The sequence below is a fragment of the Podarcis bocagei genome (genome assembly GCF_964188305.1).
Source record: "Podarcis bocagei genome assembly, chromosome: 12".
Taxonomy (NCBI): domain Eukaryota; kingdom Metazoa; phylum Chordata; class Lepidosauria; order Squamata; family Lacertidae; genus Podarcis; species Podarcis bocagei.
In genome coordinates, this window is record NC_138137.1 from 16,175,098 (window position 1) to 16,196,720 (window position 21,623).

At 44.4% G+C, this 21,623-nt stretch overlaps 1 long non-coding RNA gene across 11 annotated transcripts in view; it reads left to right on the forward strand.

Moving 5' to 3' along the window:
• Nucleotides 1-21,623, forward strand: part of LOC308570213 — a 114,089-nt gene that overhangs the window by 37,751 nt on the left and 54,715 nt on the right. For 2 of the 11 annotated variants that reach the window (XR_014000976.1, XR_014000984.1), the window contains exon 3: nt 17,000-17,128. The exons of the other annotated variants lie outside the window; for them this stretch is intronic. This is a non-coding gene — a long non-coding RNA (uncharacterized lncRNA). The remainder of the gene's footprint in view (nt 1-16,999; nt 17,129-21,623) is intronic. 11 annotated transcript variants of the gene reach the window in all.

The following is a 21,623-nucleotide window of genomic DNA, read 5'->3' on the forward strand; positions in this document are numbered from 1 at the left end:
GCAAAGTCTGCCCAGCCACGTACATTGGACAAACAAACAGACGAATAAATGCACGTATCGCAGAACACAAGAATGCCGTCAAAAAAGAAGAAAAAACTTCCTCTCTTTACCAACACATAAAAGAAACAGGACACGAAATTAATTTTGCAGATTCCAAATTGCTCTTTAACATGGAACATCACCACAAGAGAATAATCATGGAAGCCATTGAGATAGAGAAACACCCTCACAACATGAACAAGCGTGACGACACGTCCCGCCTGCCAGACATCTGGAAATTAGCCCTCCCCACAAAAACCGACACCAGAACCAGAGGCACACAGAACGCCATCTCCAATCAACCACACCAGACCCAAACCCAGACCCTCTCCACAGATAAATTACAGACACCATCCAGTAGCCAAACCATAGTGGCACCTCCGGATGCTGCACCCCCCTGTAATCCCTACACAGATCTGGCTGGCACAGGGCACAAAACCACAGCTCGCCCCTATACACGAAGCCAAGCCAGAGCACAACTAAGTGCAGTACAGCCATCTTCTCAGAAAAACTCTTCACAAGCTCAAGAGGTCAAGACACGAAAGCTTTAGCAACTAATCCACACCTAATGACCCTCCTAAGTGGTACTCAGAATATCACTCAAGAAATCACTCAAGATATCCCTCAAGTAATTAATGAACAAAAGAAGAAAAGGCACACTAACCTGGGAACTTCCTCTCTGCCCAGAACGTTGGAGGCTATACACCACACCCCCTCAACAGTATTTATAGGAACTCAAACACTGAGATCCTGCTCTGTTCCAGTAACAAGAAGCCGAAAGCACCAGCCTGAAGATGACGAGTGAGACCTCGTCGAAACGTCGCCTAGACACCCCAACTCTTACACGGGAAGACACCCGAAGACACCAAAACCTGCATATATATATATATATATATATATGCGCATACATATATACACACAGATATATATTCTCAAACCTAAGATTTAAAGGGAGAAATGTACAAAACAGAATTCTAAATTCAGTGAAGTGGTGGTGCCTGTATCTCTTGGTATTCTTGCCAAGTGTGTGGTTTTCTTTTTTTAAGGAAGCAGAAGAATAAATAAATCTGGGAAATTCTCATTATGCCGGTTTGAGACACCTTTTGCTGTAAACCTACGTTCTATAGGAAACAAAGGAAAGATCCTCTTTCCTTTGTTAATATCGTTTATCATTTTTAACTCATTAGCTGCTGAAGGTGTTACTTGAAACAGTGAGTCTTTTTCCCTATCTGTAACCTTTGTAGCTGGAATATACACAAATGTCATCGTGTATAGGATTGTAGATATTAGCAGAGGATTACTAACCCTAATAATAAATGCTTTACAGAGAAAATTGTAGATTAACACCCTATACCACAAAGGTCTATTACACAGATAGATAGGGATTGTTGTGTTTGGTTTCAGCTCTTATTACTTTATGCTGGGAGAAAGAAGATTGGAATGGAATATACTGAAGTGTCACCAAGACAAGTACTTGCACAAGAGTGATTTGAATTAGCAGTTCTTGGGAGTAGAGAGAGACTATTTTTTTGTTTAAGAAGTAGCAAATGATTTTAACATTGGAGCAAACTCCATTCTTTATATAACATGCAAATAAGTTCTTTTTCATAAATAGTGCCACAAGCTGATATAACAAAGAAAGACAGAAATCCATTGCTTGTCTACACAGTTCTTATTTGCTTTAAAATGTAGCATTTTAAGTCTCTTCGCAGATTTCTTTGTCAGATAGCATTCTTGTTGTGTGGGGCTCCCTCCTCCTGCGCCTTGAACTAGTGAGACATTGCCTCTGATGTTTAAACTCTGATTAAAAACACACACACAGTGAATGTTTCAATACGGTGTTTTGTTTAAGCAGAATACCAACAATACTTCATGGTAAACTTGCAAAATGATCCTCTGAGAGGACTTAGGTTTTGTGATTTTTTCTTGTGCTTCTCTCAAAGGGGGAAGAAACTCTTCAAATGAGCAGAACCAGTTTGGCTTTTAAATGCCTTTTTTAAAACATGATTGAACACTTCTGGAAAAGATTCTGATTCACAGTACCTAGTGGTCCTTTCAACAAACAGTAGTGAAGACAGGCCATAGTTTATTGTGACACCTGAATGCAGCCACTGGGTGACCCGCCGTCTTGTTGATTTGTGCAAATTGGCCCTTGGCATGATTCTTCTGCACAGGCATGTTCCTGTGTTGTGTGAACCCATGCCACGAGTGTTGACCTGCAAATATAAACAGCCATTCACAAACCAAATGCCGCACAGAGAGCTAACTTTCAACAGAGCCATGAGATGTCAAGTGAGGGGCATACATGTGTAAATTCAAGCCTCATTTATATAGCGCACCTCATCAGGGGTGCTTTAGGGAGCAAAGCAAGCAAGAAGACAGACCTGGGGAGTTTTCGGTCTTTATTTCTTTTTACAGTAGGAGATCACAAAGGGAGATTGGCACCAGGAGGCTGAATGTGGGCAAAGGCTGTTACGTGTACTTTGGGTTTCTGCTGACATAAGGCTATGGAATTCTAACCAAAGGCTTCATGGAAAATATGATGTTCTAGGAGGACAAGGGATGTGGCACCAAGCCTAATTCTTAGTGATATGTTTAGATGGGATTAGACATGTATAAGACTGCATTGTCTCGTCTGTTACACCGAATGCAAGGGGTGCTGTGCATTGAGAAATGGTGCGGTTCTTCTGAGTCTGTACTGTGCTTGTTGGGCGCATAGTCAGTTTCCTATGTATAAAGGTAAAGGGACGCTTGACCATTAGGTCCAGTCGTGGCCGACTCCGGGGTTGCGGCGCTCATCTCGCTTTATTGGCCGAGGGAGCCGGCGTACAGCTTCCGGGTCATGTGGCCAGCATGACTAAGCCACTTCTGGCGAACCAGAGCAGCACACGGAAACACCGTTTACCTTCCCGCTGGAGCGGTACCTATTTATGTACTTGCACTTTGATGTGCTTTCGAACTGCTAGGTTGGCAAGAGCAGGGACCGAGCAATGGGAGCTCACCCTGTCACGGGGATTTGAACAGCGACCTTCTGATCGGGAAGTCCTAGGCTCTGTGGTTTAACCCACAGCGCCACCCACGTCACTTTCCTATGTATATCATGTGCCTTTTAGTGGTGCTTACACAGGATAAAAGTGTTTCAGACTTACCCATTGGGGCTGCCCCCAGATCTTCTTCCCACACTGCATTGTTCTATGCAAAGCGACTAGGGGAAAAGGTATTGTGGGGCACAGAGTGTCAACATTTTGCTAACACCAGTTCCTTCTGTCACATGTGGGCTTCTTATTGGATGTAGCCCACAAATCATCAGTGCCTGCTTGTCCTGTTTTGATTGATGTGTTTCAGCTTGAAGATGAGGGCTGAGTCTCAACTTTGCTAATGAAGCAATTGTAAGATTGCTTTTTTCCTTTTTTTTTTTTTAAAGCACTGTTTGGACTATACCATCCTTGATCATTTTTGGCCAGCCTCTAACATCACAATTTTTGGAGTAAGGTGTTAGAGCAAGTTGGTGACAACTCAACTTCAGACTTTCTTGGATGCTCCTGATTATTTAGATCTTTTCCAGTTTAGATTGAGGTCCATTTTGGGGTGAAACTGGCTTGGTGGATGCCCTACACCAGGCACTAGATATGGTGGGGACTGTGTGTCTGTTGGATTTTGGAACTCTCCGTACCTTTGAACATGGAATCCTTCTGGGCATGAAGCAGTGTTCTGTGGTAGCTTTGGTCCAATCTAGTTAGATGGTGGTGTTGACGCTCTTCTGTTGGATCACCTGGCCAATGGGATCCCTCGGGGCTCTATTTTGACCTCCATGCTGTTTAGCATCTCCATTAAAACTGCAGAGAATGGTCATCGGGAGTTTGGGTGTTGGATGCCAACAGTATGCTAGCAAGGCCCAGCTGCATCTCATTTGCAGCTGAGCCAAGGAGCCTGTAGGGATCTTCCTGAACTGGTAGCATCTAAGTTCAGTGATGGATGAGATGGAGGCTAAAAGACAGAAGAGTTTGATCCAACTGAGACAGAAGCGCATCTAATTAGTAGATATGCTGACCCAGGATTAGAAGCTCAGGGCAGCACTATCTCTAAAAGACCAGGTTTGCAGTTTTGGGGTTCTCTTGGACCCAGTGGAGTTCCTAGATGACCACTGAGACAGGTATGGTTGCTGGGGTTCCTGGTCAGGAGTAGCACCTTGACTGTGGAACTCCATCCCAAGAGAGATTAGGCCATATTCTTCTGTATTGCCTTTTAGATGGTTGGTTAAGACATTTTCATTCCAGCAAACTTTAAGTCTAGTTGTTGTTTTTTAAAATAGTTTTAATTGTCTTGTGGTGACTTTTAACGCTTTCTGCTTTTAAAAGTGTTTTGAGGTTTTACTGTTGTAAAATCAGCCTGGGGGTGGGGGCTTCCTAGTACAGTGGTACCTCGGGTTAAGTACTTAATTCGTTCTGGAGGTCCGTACTTAACCTGAAACTGTTCTTAACCTGAAGCACCACTTTAGCTAATGGGGCCTCCCGCTGCTGCCGTGCCGCTGGAGCACAATTTCTGTTCTCATCCTGAAGCAAAGTTCTTAACCTGAAGCACTATTTCTGGGTTAGTGGAGTCTGTAACCTGAAGCGTATGTAACCCGAGGTACCACTGTACTGAAAAGTGGTATTAAAATGTTTTTGTAAATAACAAACAAAAACCCCTACATACACAGGCACTTGTAAATTGGAATCTGTGGCTGTCTAGATATCGTTGGGTGCCAGTACCCACCCACCCCAGCCACCATGACCAATGGGAATTGTGGCCTTCCAGATGTTGCTGAACCACACCTCCCATTGGCCATGTTGGCTGGGACTGATAGAGGTTGGAGCCCAACATCTGGAGGGCCTAAGGTCCCACATCCCTGTCTTATGACTTACAGGTATTAAGCGCACAAAAAAGTAGCACATACAATACCTCAAAATAGCCCTGTGCAGGTATGACCTAGAAAGGCAAATAGAGCAGAAAATTATACCATGTTACCAGAGGTTGTTTGTTTGTTTGTTTGTTTGTTTGTTTTGCATTTGGAGAGGTGTGCTTCTAGTATGATTAGGTATTGATATATAATTGATAACACTAAAGAGGGTGAGTTGACCAGTATGAGCTGCAGGCATAGGGGTACCCTTTTCTCATAATTATTGAATAGTTTTGTAGTAGTCTTGGAGCTAAACACAATACCATGTTGAATTCATCGTGAATTAAATGGAGTATAGAAATTTTCATATCAAAAGTGGAGCCGGACTACAGGGCCTATCAAGTATTATGAGAGCTCTGTAATTGGATTACAATTAGCACAGGTGACTTCAGCTGTGTAACAGGAAATAGGTTATATACTGAATTGCTTCTATTTTCAGTACTTATTTCCTTACCCTTTATGATAGGCTTCCTTAAACTCGGCCCTCCAGATGTTTTTCAGCCTACAAGTCCCATGATCCCTAGCTAGCAGGACCAGTGGTCAAGGATGATGGGAATTGTAGTCTTAAAACATCTGGAGGGCCAAGTTTGAGGAAGCCTGCTTTATGACATGGAGAGAAGTGTGACACACATGCTGCCCATTCAACTTAAGACTATCTACTGAATCCAGGGGTCAGCAAACTTTTCCAGCAGGGGGCCGGTCCACTGTCCCTCAGACCTTTTGGGGGGCCAAACTATATTCTGAAGGGGGGGGAATGAACGAATTCCTATGCCCCACAAATAACCCAGAGATGCATTTTAAATAAAAGGACACATTCTACTCATGTAAAAACATGTTGATTCCCGGATTGTCCGTGGGCCGGATTTAGAAGGCGATTGGGCCGGATCCGTCCCCTGGGCCTTAGTTTGCCTTCCCATGACTGAATCCATCTCCCAAAACAAGAGGCATTGCACTCCTAAGCATACACTAGGCACAACTGGAGCAAGTGGTCTTCCACCCCTCTACATATTTGAACAAAGTCACTTTTAACATATTTAACTTTTTCTTTATCATCAGTCTGTCTGTCTGCAGAGCAGCGGCCTCATTTCTGTCTGCCTCTCCCTGGCGACAGTACTAGGACGAGAAAGAATTCGTAACTCCATCAAAATTAAAGGGACTTGCTGCAAATGCAACAGCCACATTCAGACAATCAAATCACACAAGTGGCGTGTGCTTTCTGTGAGTGGGGAAAGATGCCCGAAAGCTGTACTTGTCTATAGTTTCCCATTGTATCAGAACTGAGAAACTATGGGTAATCGCTTAGGGGCCCATTGACTAGCAAATAGTAGCATCATGACATTTAGTGGTATTTCTTTTATCGTCAGAGGGTTTAGCAAATAACTAACAAGGTTCCTGGGAGCTACTTTGTGGCCCCAGTTGAACAAGGCCTTGAACCATTCAGGAAAAAAACTCTACCACTATTACCACTAAGTAATACGCCCAGAGATAGTAACTAGCCTGTGTTTGGTTGGATTCATTCTGAGTGTTCTGCCACTGGCATTCCAGACTGCTTCATCACTCCAGCTCCCTAGTAAACCAAGGAACCAATTGGGCTCTATTCCAGCTTGCTCCAACCTGTGCCCTCCAGCTGTTTTCAGTACAACTCCCCACACAGCTGTGCTTGCTGGGGCTGATGGGATTCTAAACATCTGGAGGACATCAGCTTGGGAGAAGGCTGCTCAGTTCAGAGGGAGAGGGAACTTGGTGATCCTATCAAGTGCCTGAATCAGCTCCCCATCCCATCGAGGCAAAGGTGGGGAACCTGACTACAACTCCCATTCTCCCTGACCATGCTGCTTGTGGATGATGGGAGATGGAGTCTAGCAACCTTTGGAGAGCCACAGGCTCCCAACCCCTCCTGTATTGTGTGTCTTCAGACCACAGGTTCTCCATCCCTACCATAGCCTGGCAGGGATTGCAGAATTGGGGGAAGGCTGTTTGCTCCTTTGAGCAGCCCCTATGCAAGTTCTTATAATACTCTTCCCCATGAGCAAAGGCCAGACTTAACAACCAAGGCCTGTGACTCTACCTTGGATCCCCATCTGTTGTTGGACTAGAGCTTCCATCACTCCTGTCCACTGGTCCTGCTAGCTAGGGATGATGGGAGTTGTAGTTTGAGAAATGTGGTAACAGTGTCTCTCAGACTTGGGTCTCCAGCTGTTTTTGGACTACAAGTCCCATCATCCCTGGCCACTGGTCCTGCTAGCTAGGGATGATGGGAGTTGTAGTCCAAAAACAGCTAGGGACCCAAGTTTGGGAAACACTGTAAGGCAAGTTGTACTTGCATAGAAGCAACATTTCAACAGCAGATACAAGAGGACATACGGTTGCCCCTGGGCCATATTGCCTGCCCCTCCCCACAAAACAAAAGTCATTTTGCTGGCGATTGCTGCAACATAGCCTCTTGGCTTCCGTTCAGGGTCGTTCGTATTCTCATGCCCCTCCTCAAGCAGCATCTAAAAGGTATTCCCACCAGTTCCTTTGCAATTTGCAGGTGCACGAACACTCTCTCGCTTTGTTTGCCTTTCTGGGTCAAACAATATGAATATTTGCTGTGGGGAGAGTTGCAGCAACAAAAAGCTAGATAGCCGCAGGGTAAAAAATGGCACTGTTGGCTTTAAATCGGCTCTCTGTCTTCTTCTTTTTAAGTCAACTAGCTAGAGGTTTTGCATTCACACTAAGCTCTTCTGTCTTTTTGTTCTCAGGGACTGGATGCTTGACTTCCCAGTCTTGTCCGTATTAAATGAGAGCTTGTAGATATCCATACAGTATATACAACAACAAATTCTTTACCTGGCTGCTGGTGTTAGGGTCGATGACTGATTCTAAAATGCATGTGGATTACGCACAGGTGACTATCCATAGGGAACCATCCTTGGCATTAGCCACACCTATAAACAGGTTGTGCTGCCCTGGCATCCATCCCGTTCATTGCTCTCTCTTCAGTCCAATCCTTTCTCTTTTTCCCCCTTTAAGAAATGGGGTTTAAAATTGCTTCCTCTCCCCCTTTTGTTCCTTCTGTTGAAGATATTAATTATGCCTCTATTGCGGCACTGCTAGGTTGTCGTGTACCGAAAAATACTTTGGCGTTTTGAACACAAAGGAAAAAATAGCATTCCCTTCAGGAAACTGCTTGCAGTACTATCCGTTAAAGGTTGGAATGCTTGGCTGTTGTATCTGCGTGGGAAGAACAAAGAAGGGAAAGTTGAATAGGTGCTGCCGCCACCTTTCCTCTCCCCCCCCCCCGGTCTACTTGTGAGCAGGGCGGTGTGCTAAAAACCAGCATTCGGCACTCAGGAGATTCTGTTTCTGCACCCAGAAAGGCTGGGTTCTGCAACCTGTATGAATTAATGCAAAGGTGCACAGCATATCTTACTTTGGATCATTTATTCTGCCACCCACATGACAAGGGGAAATCAAAAGCGTTCCTTCAGGCTGGAAATTTTATCTAGCGACACCTCTCCTGTGAGTTCAGCAGCCATATCATCTCAAGCATGAAAGGAGCAGAAGCTTCCTTTAAGAAAAAAGGGGAGGAAAGACAACAGCAATTAAGGGATTCTGAGAAAGCACAGTTCTGCACCCAGTAGAATTTTCTGCACTCTCTCCTCCTGCCCACCCCAGCAATCTCAGCATCAAATTGCACAAAACCTTGATATTTCCTGCTTTCTTACTGCTGCTAGGTGGTCTTTCCTTCGGGGAATGGGAGATTGCCACAGAGACCCTTTTGATGATGCAAGGCTCCATTGTTTCCTACAATGCAAGCTTCTTGCACAACTGTTTGGAGACTGGTGTCTGCCTTCTCCATCAAACCTCACCCCACCCAGTCCTGTCAATGTGTCTGAATTGGCTAGTTCAAAGGCTCAGATTGTGAGTGTGTGGTGGTCATAGAATCTGTGCTCTGTTTTCAGACATTCTTACAATGGTTTATACCACAGCCTTCCTCGTCCTGTTGTCCTCCAGATGTTTTAGACTACAACTCCCATCATGCTCCTGACCATTTGCCATGCTGCCTGGGCTTGATAGGATTGATGGCCCAACAGCATCTGTGGGGGCATATAAAAGCCCTGCTACTGCATAAAGCCAATCTCGTCTAACATCTCGCCTTCCACAGTGGCTAACCAGAAGCCTCTGGAATATCCTCAAGCTGGTTGGAGAAAGCTGGCTTATACCATCCTTGTGATCTCACCCCTTCCTCCTGACTGACCAATAATCATACCATCATGCATTCTGCCTGTGAACTTTTTTAGTGTCTGCTTGTGCAGGGAGTGGCAGCAACAAACCAACAACCTGTGTTCAAGCAAAGCGGATTTTCCAAGGAACCATTGTTAACAGGTGCTAAGGAAGTCTGAAAGCTGTGAACACTAGTGTTGGGTGGTATCTCAATATATTGTCCAAAATCGGCTTGAAGTCCATATCATGAAATCTGTTTCATTATTTTTGATCTGGCAATATAACACGAATCATGATGGGTTCCTGTGTGTTCTGCAAAAATCGCAATCTGGGGGAAAACATGAAGCCAGCCAATGCCTCTATAGACCTCCATCCTTCAGACATTGCGATATATCAGTATATTGCAGTGTTTAGCTGGTGAGATATCACAAAGTTGAAAACCAGCTATCACCCAGCCCTGGTGAACATATTTGTGTGTGTGCACTAGAGAAGTTAAATTCTTATTAACAAAGAGGTTGCATCTGTTTTGGCTTCACTGACAAGAAACAAGCATATATTTGAAGGTATGACAGGAGCAAGCCTGTGTTACATATCTCGAAATAATTGCTTCCCATTGCTCTTCAGCCTGGTCAGAGTTCAGTGGTGTGCTTCTCCCAAGACTTGTTCCCACTTCACTTTCCCTTGTGTAGGAAATGTATGCATTTAAGTGCTTTCCTGAACTGAGGTCAGTATCTGCATATTGAGCAGCAAAGTGCCTCCGCTCCCCCAAAACCGGTCTCGTCCTGACTTTTTGACAGCACACGTTTTTTAAAAAACTTGGAAAGAAGCTGCAAAATAATGTGCAAGAGTTGCTGCTGTCTCGGAGCCACTTTAGGAAGAGTGTTCTGTCGTCCAGGCAGTGAAACAGCACTGCTTCACTTACAAACTGACGCCATGATGACTGCGACAAAATGTACAATGAGCCTAGGGTTCGCTGGATCTCAAAAAGCGTGTTTGCACTGGTTTATTTTATTCTGACTGATCTCGATAGCCCGCTGGTGATATATGTGATTGCCAATTCTTTCCTTTCCCTCCACCAAGGCATTTAACAAATGCAAACAAGTTGGGTGTAGAGGGGTGAGTGTGCAGCACGCCTCACTTTGCAGCCATTGAGGGTTTAACTATTCGTTACATTAATGGCGTAACTTGCAGGCACGTAAAGAAATGTTGAATTTTTAATCATGGATATGTGTGTGCACACACACACATCTGCATTGGAAACACTGTGCATGAGTAGTGGAGATTTAACACACACTCCTCCAACTGTGATCCTCATGGAAGTCCCCCCCCCCCATCTGTACTGCAATTAGAAACAAAAGAAATCTCTCACTGAAAGCAACTAGAATCCGCCCCACTCCCAATCACTAGTTGCAGTCCTGGGTGTGAGGAAAAGATTTCCATTGGAATCATGGCTGGAGGGGAAAGAGTTAAAGCTCTGTCTTCCACCACCCATGTCTTCCATGCACCCATGCTCCTGATGGAAATAAAGGGGAGGCATGCAAACACCTGTTTCCTGAGGCAGTCCAGCCAGGGAGTTGCTATGTCCTGCTCAGGTGTCTCCTTGCTACTTGCTGTTGGATCCTTGGGTCAGCACCTCTGCAGCTTTCATCATTGGTGTTCCTGGCCTTAGTGGAACCTCACTCAGGACAAAGGGGTCCTGGTAACTGTTTGTGGTTGGAGCCACAGCGCATATGCTCATGCAATACAGTGGTACCTCGGGTTAAGAACTTAATTCGTTATGAAGGTCCATTCTTAACCTGAAACTGTTCTTAACCTGAAGCACCGCTTTAGCTAATGGGGCCTCCCGCTGCCGCCATGTGATTTCTGTTCTCATCCTGAAGCAAAGTTCTTAACCCGAGGTACTATTTCTGGGTTAGCGGAGTCTGTAACCTGAAGCATCTGTAACCCGAGGTACCACTGTATATGTGTTTACTCTCACACTTTGCATTTCTCCTTTGACATTTCTCTCTCTCTCTCTCTCTCTCTCTCTCAACCTGAGCTCGGTGGGTTGGGCAGGACTGGAAAAGGAAGTGGAATGAGCTTGTTTTTATTTATCTTTGCATTTCCCGTAATTTAACTCCAGTAAGACATACGACTACCATTTCCTGTAATTCTGCCACAATTAATGGCTGCATTCAGTCTGATAAATCATCTGCCGCAATAATGGATGCACACAGCTGCTTATAAAATGTCACTCATATATGCAACGTTTAGGGATGCAACAATTAATCTAACTGATTAATCAATTAAAAAACCTTTTCATCGATTAAAAAGCTGCACCAGAACCTGAACGTTTTTAATATATTTTGTTTTGTTTTTTTGCAGTTTTTCTATCTTAAGTGGCAGGTTCCCTGATATAGGTGGCGATGCTTCTTCTAACGTGTTGCTGCCTGTGGCCATAAATGCAAGCATCACTCTAACACAAAGAACTTTTTACGTTAAGACTTGCTTTGATTCGTATGTAAATCTTAAAAAATAAATTGAAACACGGTGATTCAGACAGGAGGTTTTTTTAAAAAAAAATGTGTGTGGAAGCTCTAGCCACTTTCATTGGGCTTTGTAAATTGAAATAGTTTTTCTAAATTCTCATGGTACACAAATCCATGAAGGGGGAAAAGAAGTGGGTCAGCGGTAGAGCACAAGCTCTGCATACAAAACGTCCCAGATGCTGGCTACATGCACACAGTGCCGGATTTACATATAAGCTAAACACGCTATAGCTTAGGGCCCCACTCTCTTGGGGGCCCCCCAAAAATGTAAAGGAAAAAAACCTGGATGTACATTTCCAAAATACTGTCTAAGATTAAAAAAAGTAAAACCTACATACAGCAACAGTGTTTTGTGTTGTGTAGGCTCCTATGATGTAAATAATGGGCCCCGCTTGCTAGCCTGCTCCCTAAAATATCACTGGTTTGCTCATTTCTATATATAGGGTGCCTACGTTCTTCATGGACTGGTTGCACGGCATATATTCAACACAAAAAACAGCGACATTTTTTGTTGTTGACAAAGGACAGCTGGACATATAAAGGGGCCCACTACCTTCAGTAGCTATGGGCCTCATCAAACCGAAATCCAGCCCTGCATGCACACTATACCTTTAAAGCATATTTCATAGAATCATAGAATTGTAGACTTGGAAGGGACCCCGAGAGTCATCTAGTCCAAATCCCTGCAATGCAGGAATCTTTTGCCCAGTGCAGGGTTTTGAACCCACAATATCAGGCTCTATTCATTGAGCTATCCGAGCTGTTGTATTTGAAGCACATTTCCCTACTCAGATAATTCTGGGTGCTGCAGAGTTGCTGAGAGTTGTAACTCTGTGAGGGGAAACTACAGTGCCCAGAATTGTTTGGGGGAAAGAATGTGGTTCAAGTGTGCTTTAAAGGTATACACGGGTAGATGCAGCCTCAGTCTGACTGAAAACTCAGACTGAAAACTCACTGACTTGGAAAAACTCCTACCTGAGACCCAGGAAACCCACTGCTATTGAGTGTAGCTATCACTGATATGGGTGGCCAATGATCTGATTCACGAGGCAACGTTTGTGTTTCCCTGAAAAACACACGATACGACTGTCAGTGGCTGTCTTTGTGGTGTGATGCATTCTGTGCTATGTTGTGGACATAAATGAGAGTTATTAACCCCACCTTCTCTTCCTTAGCCCCTTCTCTCTCCCTCCCTAATTAAACAGCAGCATTTAACAGCAGCATTGCAACTAGCAAAAGGGCGGTTTGATAACAAATTGAATGTTCGCATCCCAACGGGAGCATTTGAGACTATGGTGCGGATGCATAACAGTTGGTGTGTTTAGGTGTTCAGCTCCTTTAAATCAAAGCGGAAGTATAAAAAACTCAAAAGCAAAACTGGAGGGTTTATTATTATCATTATTATTATAATGGTGCCACCCACTAAGAGGGCTATCGATAGAGCATCTGCCATGTTCCTACCACTCCTCGGCTCGGTCCTTGCCGAAGTTACTTCTGCTACTACTGCAGGCAGAATTTTACGGGCAGAAGTCTATGTCCATCAGTAGAAAGTGGGCGGGGTGGGGAAAACTGATTGGTTTAGAGGACAGGATGGAGGTAAGCATTCAAATTGCTCTAGTATAAAGTGGCCCCGTCTTGGAAATGGCCCCAATATGGTACTACCCTGTATTCCTAATGTGGCTATTCTTAACAAGAATGTGGCGGGGTGGTATTTCTCAAAAGTAGAAACAGTGGAATTCTGCTCAGAACCTGATGAAGCAAGCCCCCAAATCTGCCCCCCCCCCATTTTTATAGGGAATTTGACAGCAGTTCTTCCTGAGCCCTTTAACAGGAGATGTGCATGGTTGAATCTGGAACGTTGTTCTTGTAGTTTCTCTTCTACCACTGAGCTGTAGTATCAATACTGTTTACTTATAGCTGTCTTGGAATTCAACCCACTAGAGATTCAGTTCTCAGTTTCAACACTCTACTTCCACATACAGTGGTACCTTGGTACTCAAACGGCTTGGCTCCCAAACAAGTTGGCTTCCGAACGCCACAAACCCGGAAGTAAGTGTTCTGGTTTGTGAACATTTTTCAGAAGCCAAATGTCCAGCGCGGCTTCCGATTGAGTGCAGGAAGTTCCTGCAGCCAATCGGAAGCCACACTTTGGTTTTCAAACCATTTCGGGAGTCAAATGGACTCACAGAACAGATTAAGTTTGACAATCAAGGTACCACTGTACTAGATATAGTTTGTATCCTGGGCTGCTATTCACTGTTGTTGTTTAGGGTCTGCCTCACTCACATAAATCCCCTGCCCTACTGGGTGACTGAATAGAATCATAGAATGGTAGAGTTGAAAGGAACCCTAAGAGGCATCTAGTCCAACTCCTTGCAATGCAGGAATTTCAGCTAAAGCATCCATAACAGATGGGCATCCAACCTTTGCTTTAAACCTCCAAAGAAGGAGAATCCACCACTGTCCTAGGGAGTTTGTTCCACTGTTGGACTGCTCTTACCATCAGAATGTTCTTCCTGCTGGACTGAATCCACATATCCCAACCAAAGCAGATTCTGAATCTTATCAGACCAGTTATGTTGACTAGAAGAACGCGCACAGGCTGCGCTGTTGGTGCCAAGTCTGTTATAGAGGCCTTTATTGAAGTGGTTTATAGCTGCCTTTGAGACGGTCAAGCCATTGGCATGGATCGGATGATTCTGCGATCACTCAGGCAAATAACTTGCTATTCAATTCAGCACTCTGGCAATTTCACCTTCACCATCCTAGAAAACTGGTTGATTACTTTGTCCCTGCTGAAGTTTTGGAAGCTGGGATAGGGAAAAGCAAGGCTTTGAGCTACTTTTCGCTTCATGACTAGCGCAGACAGAGGCAGGCTGCAGACGTTGCGAGCTCTCCCTGCTCACTAAGCCCTGCTATCTCTCCAGCTTCTGACACCTCCTCCTTCTGGTCTTCTCCCTCTGACCACTCATGGTTGTCCCACCACCACTTTCTGGGCTCTGAGCCTTTTCCCCTTGGGGGTTCCCCAGTTGGTTCCTCCCACCATTCCTCTACGTCCAACCAATCCAAGACATGGTGACAATGTTATTCCATACCATTCCTCACTGAAACTCCTCCTTTTCTGTGCAGCTTTATAACTCTGGGGGTGATTAACCTTAGTCAAAGGATCTGTGAATCACAGAGGCAGGCACCTGGGCAAACTTAATAATAGCCTCTCCTCCAAAACCATGGCAGAGGAGCGATGGGGTGTTGGTGGTACTGCTGAGCTCCCTAGTAGTGGGGTGTTCAAGGTGTACTGCTGTCCAATCCTGCCTCACTCTCCTTACCAGTGTACAAGCCAACCCTGGAGCTGGCTTTACTTTCCATTGACTCTTAGCACTTTTAACATGTTCTAATTAATTCCATTGAAAGAGCCAGTCTTTAAGCTTTGGTTGTGCTTCAGGCTTGCACCTCTCTCTCTCTCTCTCTCTCTCTCTCTCTCTCTCTCTCTCTCTCTCTCTCTCTCTTGCTGGAGATCCACACTAAACAGGTGACAGCTCACACTTCTGCAGCCAAACCATAAAATGTAGGGCAAAAAATCCCTCCCTTTTTTTCTTATTAAAGAAAAAGCCCCTGTGTACTCGGGGAAAGTTGGGAGGAGAGAGAGTGTGGCATTCATGAGCTACTTCCCAGATAACAGCTGATAATAGTTCTATGGACAGACTGCTGGGAACGAAGGAGCTTAGCAGAGGCATAATGTGAGAAATCAGGTGAGTTTTAATCAGCTCAGGAGCACTGCGCAGTCCCATGGGGAGGAAACGGGAACTGGAACTGGGTAGCCTGAAACAAAAAAGCAATGAAAAATGAACCTGAGAGCAAAAGATACAAGCTTCTCTTCTGCCAAGGGAAAGCAATATGCTAGCAGTTCTGTTTAAAACATGCCCGAATGAACCCAGGGCAGTGAAATCTCCCGTCTGCGTGGCTATTCTTTAAAGGACCATTGCCTATTATTTTCTTATTTTAAGGCCCTTTTGTATTGTTTTGCTTAAAACGCATATAAAACGGACACTGGAGATCTTGGTTACAAGAGAACCAGAGAGTTACCTTGGGAATGGCTTTCAAAACCCTTGAGTCAAAATACAGAAGGATGATATATAAATCTAAATAATACTAATACTAATACTAATAATAATAATACACAACCCAGAACAAGGAAATGGGCTTAAAGGGGCTTAGCAGGATAGAAAGTGTGCTGTGGAGCAAGGGATTTGATGTGGTTCTCCCACTATCTATTCTGACAAGGTTTGCATAATTTTTCTCTGGAGTGGAGAACTGGGGATTGCAAAGTACCAAGAGGTTAATACTGTAGTCATGTACGGTCGCTTTGTGCAGATCCTACAGACTTGGGGCTTGTCTCCAAGGGACATTCTCACAGGTCTAGTTTGGTGCGTTAACACTTAGCGAGGGAAGCAGTACCAATGCTCCCCTAAAGAAAAAAAGGTGCCTGCTATGGGGACAGGGTTTCCAATGGTAGGATCGTTCCCTCTGGGAGGGCTGCTCCCCATCTTGAGTGGCAATGGTCATGGGGCATCTATGCTAGCCGCTCATAGGAACTAATTGCGTAGGTTGTGGTTGGATGAATGAGAACATCTAATCCTGGAACACAGAATTCCTGTGCCAACATAGATTATTTCAGCCGGAACTGGACTTCAGCAGTTTTTCACTGTGTTCCTTTTCTTGCTGAATGCTTGTTTCTTGCCAAATGCTCGTTCTTGCCGAATGCAGTGTGGGCTGGAGGCTAAGAGCAGCTCTGGATTCAGTGTGTGTGCCCGGCAGAGAGTCATGGCCAATATTAACTCCCTGGAACTTGCACTATATTTGTCCCTTCCTATAAGTCTCTCTCTCCCTCTCTCTCTCATTCACATGCACTCACACACACTCTCACAACATATTTTTAGTTGTACACATAAAACCTTAAAATAGGAACACTAGGAGGCTGACCTATTAACAGGCTGCATGTACTGAATCAGTCTGTTGGCTCTTCTAGCTCAGTATTGTCCACATCAGGGATGGAGGACCCAGCGCCTTTAAGATTTTGTTGGACTCCCTGCCAGCATGTCCAGTGGTCAAGGGTGATGGGTGTTGTAATCCAGTGACATCTGGAGGACCACAGTTTCCCCATCTCTGACATAGACCATAGACCTTGTAATAATAGTCTTGGGCTCTGTGGGTGCACCTAGTTCTTTCTACTTTATAAACCTACACATTTTGAAAAGGTGCCTTGGATTTGTATGTCTCCAAATAGCTTCTTAATCAAGCAGAAGAAAGAAGAGTAATAGTTGGATTTACAGTCTGACAAGCAATTGAGAGCCAGCATGGTCCCATGAGTAGAACTTTCATCCTGACTTCTGTCCAAGTCGAGCATATATCCTTGGTAGGTGATTCTGAGTGGGTTCCTAGCAGCTTTCCATTCCCCTGTCTTCCAACTGGATCTAGTAGTTAAGTTCACGGATACATTCCTGGTTAGAGACTAGAAGTGTGGAGGGGGATACTTTTGCGGCAGATATAGTACAGGATGAACCCAGTGAAAATTTTGATGATGTAGGTCTGGCAATAATTTAACGTTGGCCTTAATTGGAGCGCAAAAACTGAGTACTTTTCACCCCCAGGATACTTCCAAAGTACCTAGAAGCTGGTACTAGATGTGTGTCTTCCTCAGCTTATATTCTGCAGCTCAGAGGTCCACTGGCTTTCCCAAACTTGAGTCTCCAACTGTTGTTGGACTACAACTCCCATCCTAGACCTTAAAAAGCCTGGGGAAGTTCAAAGGTATCCAGAATAAAGGCGCATCAGGAAGGTGCCAGACCAGTCTCTCTGGGAGCACATTCAGTAACTGTGGTGCTGCCAGACACATGCGTGCTATTCCCTTTTTTGGGTAGTCTAACATCACAGCACAATGAAAATATCAGATTCTATCTGTCTGACATTAACCTGGAAGTAACTGCAAGGGTGGCTGAGTTTTTGTCAACAGTATCTCTTAGAGTGGTGAATGGCACTATTTAGCTGGAAGAAAATCCAACGAAAATCCTCATCATTATATATTTTACATGGCTGTTTATTTGCATATATTTTAAAATTTTATATATGGATGTTTTATGGCATTATCATGCGCTGCTCTGGTTTCACCAGAAGCAGCTTAGTCATGCTGGCCACATGACCTGGGGGGCGGGGAACTGTCTGCGGAAGCAGACAAATGTCGGCTCCCTTGGTCTTTAAAGTGAGATGAGCGCAGCAACCCCCGAGTCGCATGCAACTGGACTTAATTGTCAGGGGTCCCTTTACCTTACACTTGTAATGCTATTAAAAGTTTGGCATAGTAAGTAGTTTTCATGTAGCAGTAGTGGCAGATCCTGCTCCCAGCTAGCCCTGCAGAGGCAGTACAGTGGTACCTCGGGTTAAGTACTTAATTCGTTTCAGAGGTCCGTTCTTAACCTGAAACTGTTCTTAACCTGAAGCACCACTTTACCTAATGGGGCCTCCTGCTGCCGCCGTGCCGCTGGAGCACGATTTCTGTTCTCATCCTGAAGCAAAGTTCTTAACCCGAGGTACTATTTCTGGGTTAGCGGAGTCTGTAACCTGAAGTGTATATAACCTGAAGCGTATGTAACCCGAGGTACCACTGTAGTTGGAAGGGACCCAGTGGTTCCTTCTTCCATTGCTGTATGACAGCACAGCAACCATCTCTAGGAAGCCAAGTAGCAAGAGGAACCCAGTATTTAATTAAAATACGTCCTCTTCAGTCAAGGGCCTCAAGGTGACTACCAGCCAACTTAAACAATGAGACATTAGCACATGCTAAGCAGAACTTCCACAGCACAATCAGCATGGTGGAGGAATTGGATCAGCAAGTTCAAAGGCGCAGTGCAGGACCTCAAGCCAGCCTTCCCTGAAACACTCTGCAAAAAGGAGCTTGGGGGAAGGACATTGGTGGCAGTTCCAGAGAGGCCTCCCATAGGAAGGCATTCCATTACTGTGGTGCCATGGTTCATCAAGCCCACCTCTGCCTGATCCTGACCTCATGCCTTGGTGTTCTGACCCGGATCTCAGTATCAAAGGTGGAGGAAGATCAGGAGCAAATGCCAGCTCTGGGTTTTGGAGGACCCTGCTACAGAACACCCTTAGGTCATAGAACTGTAGAGTTGGAAGGGACCCAATGGGTCATGTAGCCCAACCCTTTGCAATGCAGGAATCTCAGCTAAAGCGTCCATGACAGCTTCTGCTTAAAAACCTCCAAGGAAGGAGAGTCCAGAACCTCCCGAGGGGTCCCTGCTGCCTCTCTTCAGAGTCTCCCTTCTTGCCGCCTCTCTTCCTTGTCATGGCTCCCACCTGCTTGCATGCCACTCTCTGCCCATTTGTTCACTTGCTTGTTGCCCCTGGCATCTGTATAGTGGGCTCTTCATTTAAACTGTTTGTCCACCTCTCTCCTAAAGCACCTGGTGGTTTGTGAAGGCTTCTAAGAGAGCTCAGTGGAGGCATGCTATCCAGAGACAACTTGGGGCTGGTTTAGGGAAATATAAAAGGGTCATTTGCACCCCCACCTGACCAGCAGGTGTGCCCTAGGTTTTCCTGAGAAACCCCTACAGCCTCTGAAGAACTGTTGCTCAGGTGGGGAGGGCACTTTACTATACTTACAGAAAGTCTCTGGCATATCCAGGTTGGGCTGTTAACAACCTCTTATCTGAAACCCTGGAGAGCTCCTTCTAGTGCATATAAACTGAGTTGGACAGACCAATGACCTGGGATAGTTCAGCCGGTAGAGCACGGCACTCGTAATCCCAGAGTTGTGGGTTCGAGCCCCACATGGGGCAAAATATTCCTGCTTGGCAGGGGGTTGGATTAGATGACCCTTGTGATCCCTTCCAATTTACGATTCTATATTCTGATTCTGTATAAGGCAGCTTTTTATGTTCACATGATAATCTACACTGGACACCAGTAAATGCTAACTGATCTCCTCAAAACCCATAAGCGCCAAACTGAAAGCGATGCTATGAATAAAAATTTGCTGAGGCTCGCTACCAAAATAGAATGTTTTCAGGAAGATGTTCAATTTTTCCATATTCATTAGACAGGAGCCTTTGGACTTGCTTTTTTATCTAATCATTCTGGGCTGATTTTTCCTTTTTAAAAAAATGCTTCTTGAAGGTAAGAGTGTTAGGCCTCTTTACCCACTTCCCCAAGTGCTCTGTTTCTCTACAGGCGCTTGCTTGGAAAGTTAATTACTCTATTCTCTTTACAGTGACCTTGACGGTTGCTTCGTATCTGAAAGGAATGGCATTTGGGTTTTCTAATTTAGAAGCACAAAAGCGGGTGAGAGAAGACAGGACTAGTACCTGATTCACTCTGTGAAAAGAGCCACTCATGTTAAATTTATGGGCTGCTGAACCTGGAACCAAAGATAACATTATTGGGCTTATGCATTAATTATGATTAATGGGACAACAGGAATATCATTTGGGTCACATCATATATATATATATTATTTATTTCTATGTTAGAATTTCACAGAATTGCAATGAAGTACGTGGTTTTTCCAGGCGCTTTCTTAAATGGCTTGTAAATTACAGTTTTGATTTTTTTTTTTTTTGAGCATGCATATATTTTCCTCCAGTCTTCGCAGGTCCACTGTGACAGGATGTCAGGAGAAACAGGACTTCCCTAACAGAATTTATAGAATTGGCAAAATTAACTGTGGTAATAAGATATCAGACACACCAGAAATTAAGGGCACAGTGGTTATGGTTCAAAGAATATATGAACAAACACTGCTCTAAAGATAGCATGCTGATATGTTTAGACTAAGTTTGTAAGGTGACTTGATGTTATACCATAATAGTACTATAAAAGAATTACAGTGATAAATAATATGCAGTGTAAATAAGAACTTAAATGACTCAAAGATGACGAGTGCTGATGGAGGGGAGTCCAATGGGTGTGGTACTTCATCCTGTTTTCTTTCTTATCCTTTCCCTTTACTCTCTTTGGTTTTTAGGGTAAAGTGTGTGTACTTTTTTGTTTGTTTGTTTGTTTGTTTGTTTGTAAATATGCTTAAATAAACCATTAAAAAATGTAAAAGAGAGAGAGAGAGAAACAAGACTTCCCATTTTCTCATATTTCCTTCCATCTTCTGATGGCACCTTTTTGTCATTCGGGAGATTATGGAAGGCCCTCAGAGCAGGAAATCTCATTAAAAGAGGAGGAAGAGCTGCCACTTACACATGTGGCTGTCAAAGAGAGACAAAACAGAAGGCAAATGGGATGATTCTTCCACGCCGCCCCCGCCTCCCATTGCTTTACACATATATCTCTGTTCCTTATCTGAGACCCATTTTAGATGTGGCAATAAAGAGGAACAATGAGGAGTGCAACTGAATTACTTCCTATTTCCTTCTTTTCCACCCCATAAAAAGAGGCACAAGGTGTACCCACCGTGCGCATTTTTAAGGCATGAAAAAGTGTCCGCTTTTCCATTGGTAGGTAGGAGTCACAAAGTTTTATTGGCTTTCACCCAGGGTGTCATCTGAAGAAACACAAGGCCATTGCCTTGCTGAAATTAAGCAGGTCTGGGGTTTGGTCACTGCACTGGCAGAACGTGTTTTCATGGCACCCAGGGTGTGGAGGGCAAACAGAGCCCACCGTGAGCCAGCCCAGCCCTGACGCCAACAGACACACAACACTATCAAACCTATAGTTACGTAAATCCAACTAACAATAACACCCACAACGTAACTGGCTGCGTTTAACTATATGAATTCTTTATACATCATATAAACATACCTCTTTTCACATTATCAAATTAAGTAGAAGTAATTAAAGACCAACATTTTGAGCAGGAAATACAAATACATCAGTTCTTATATATGTCATGT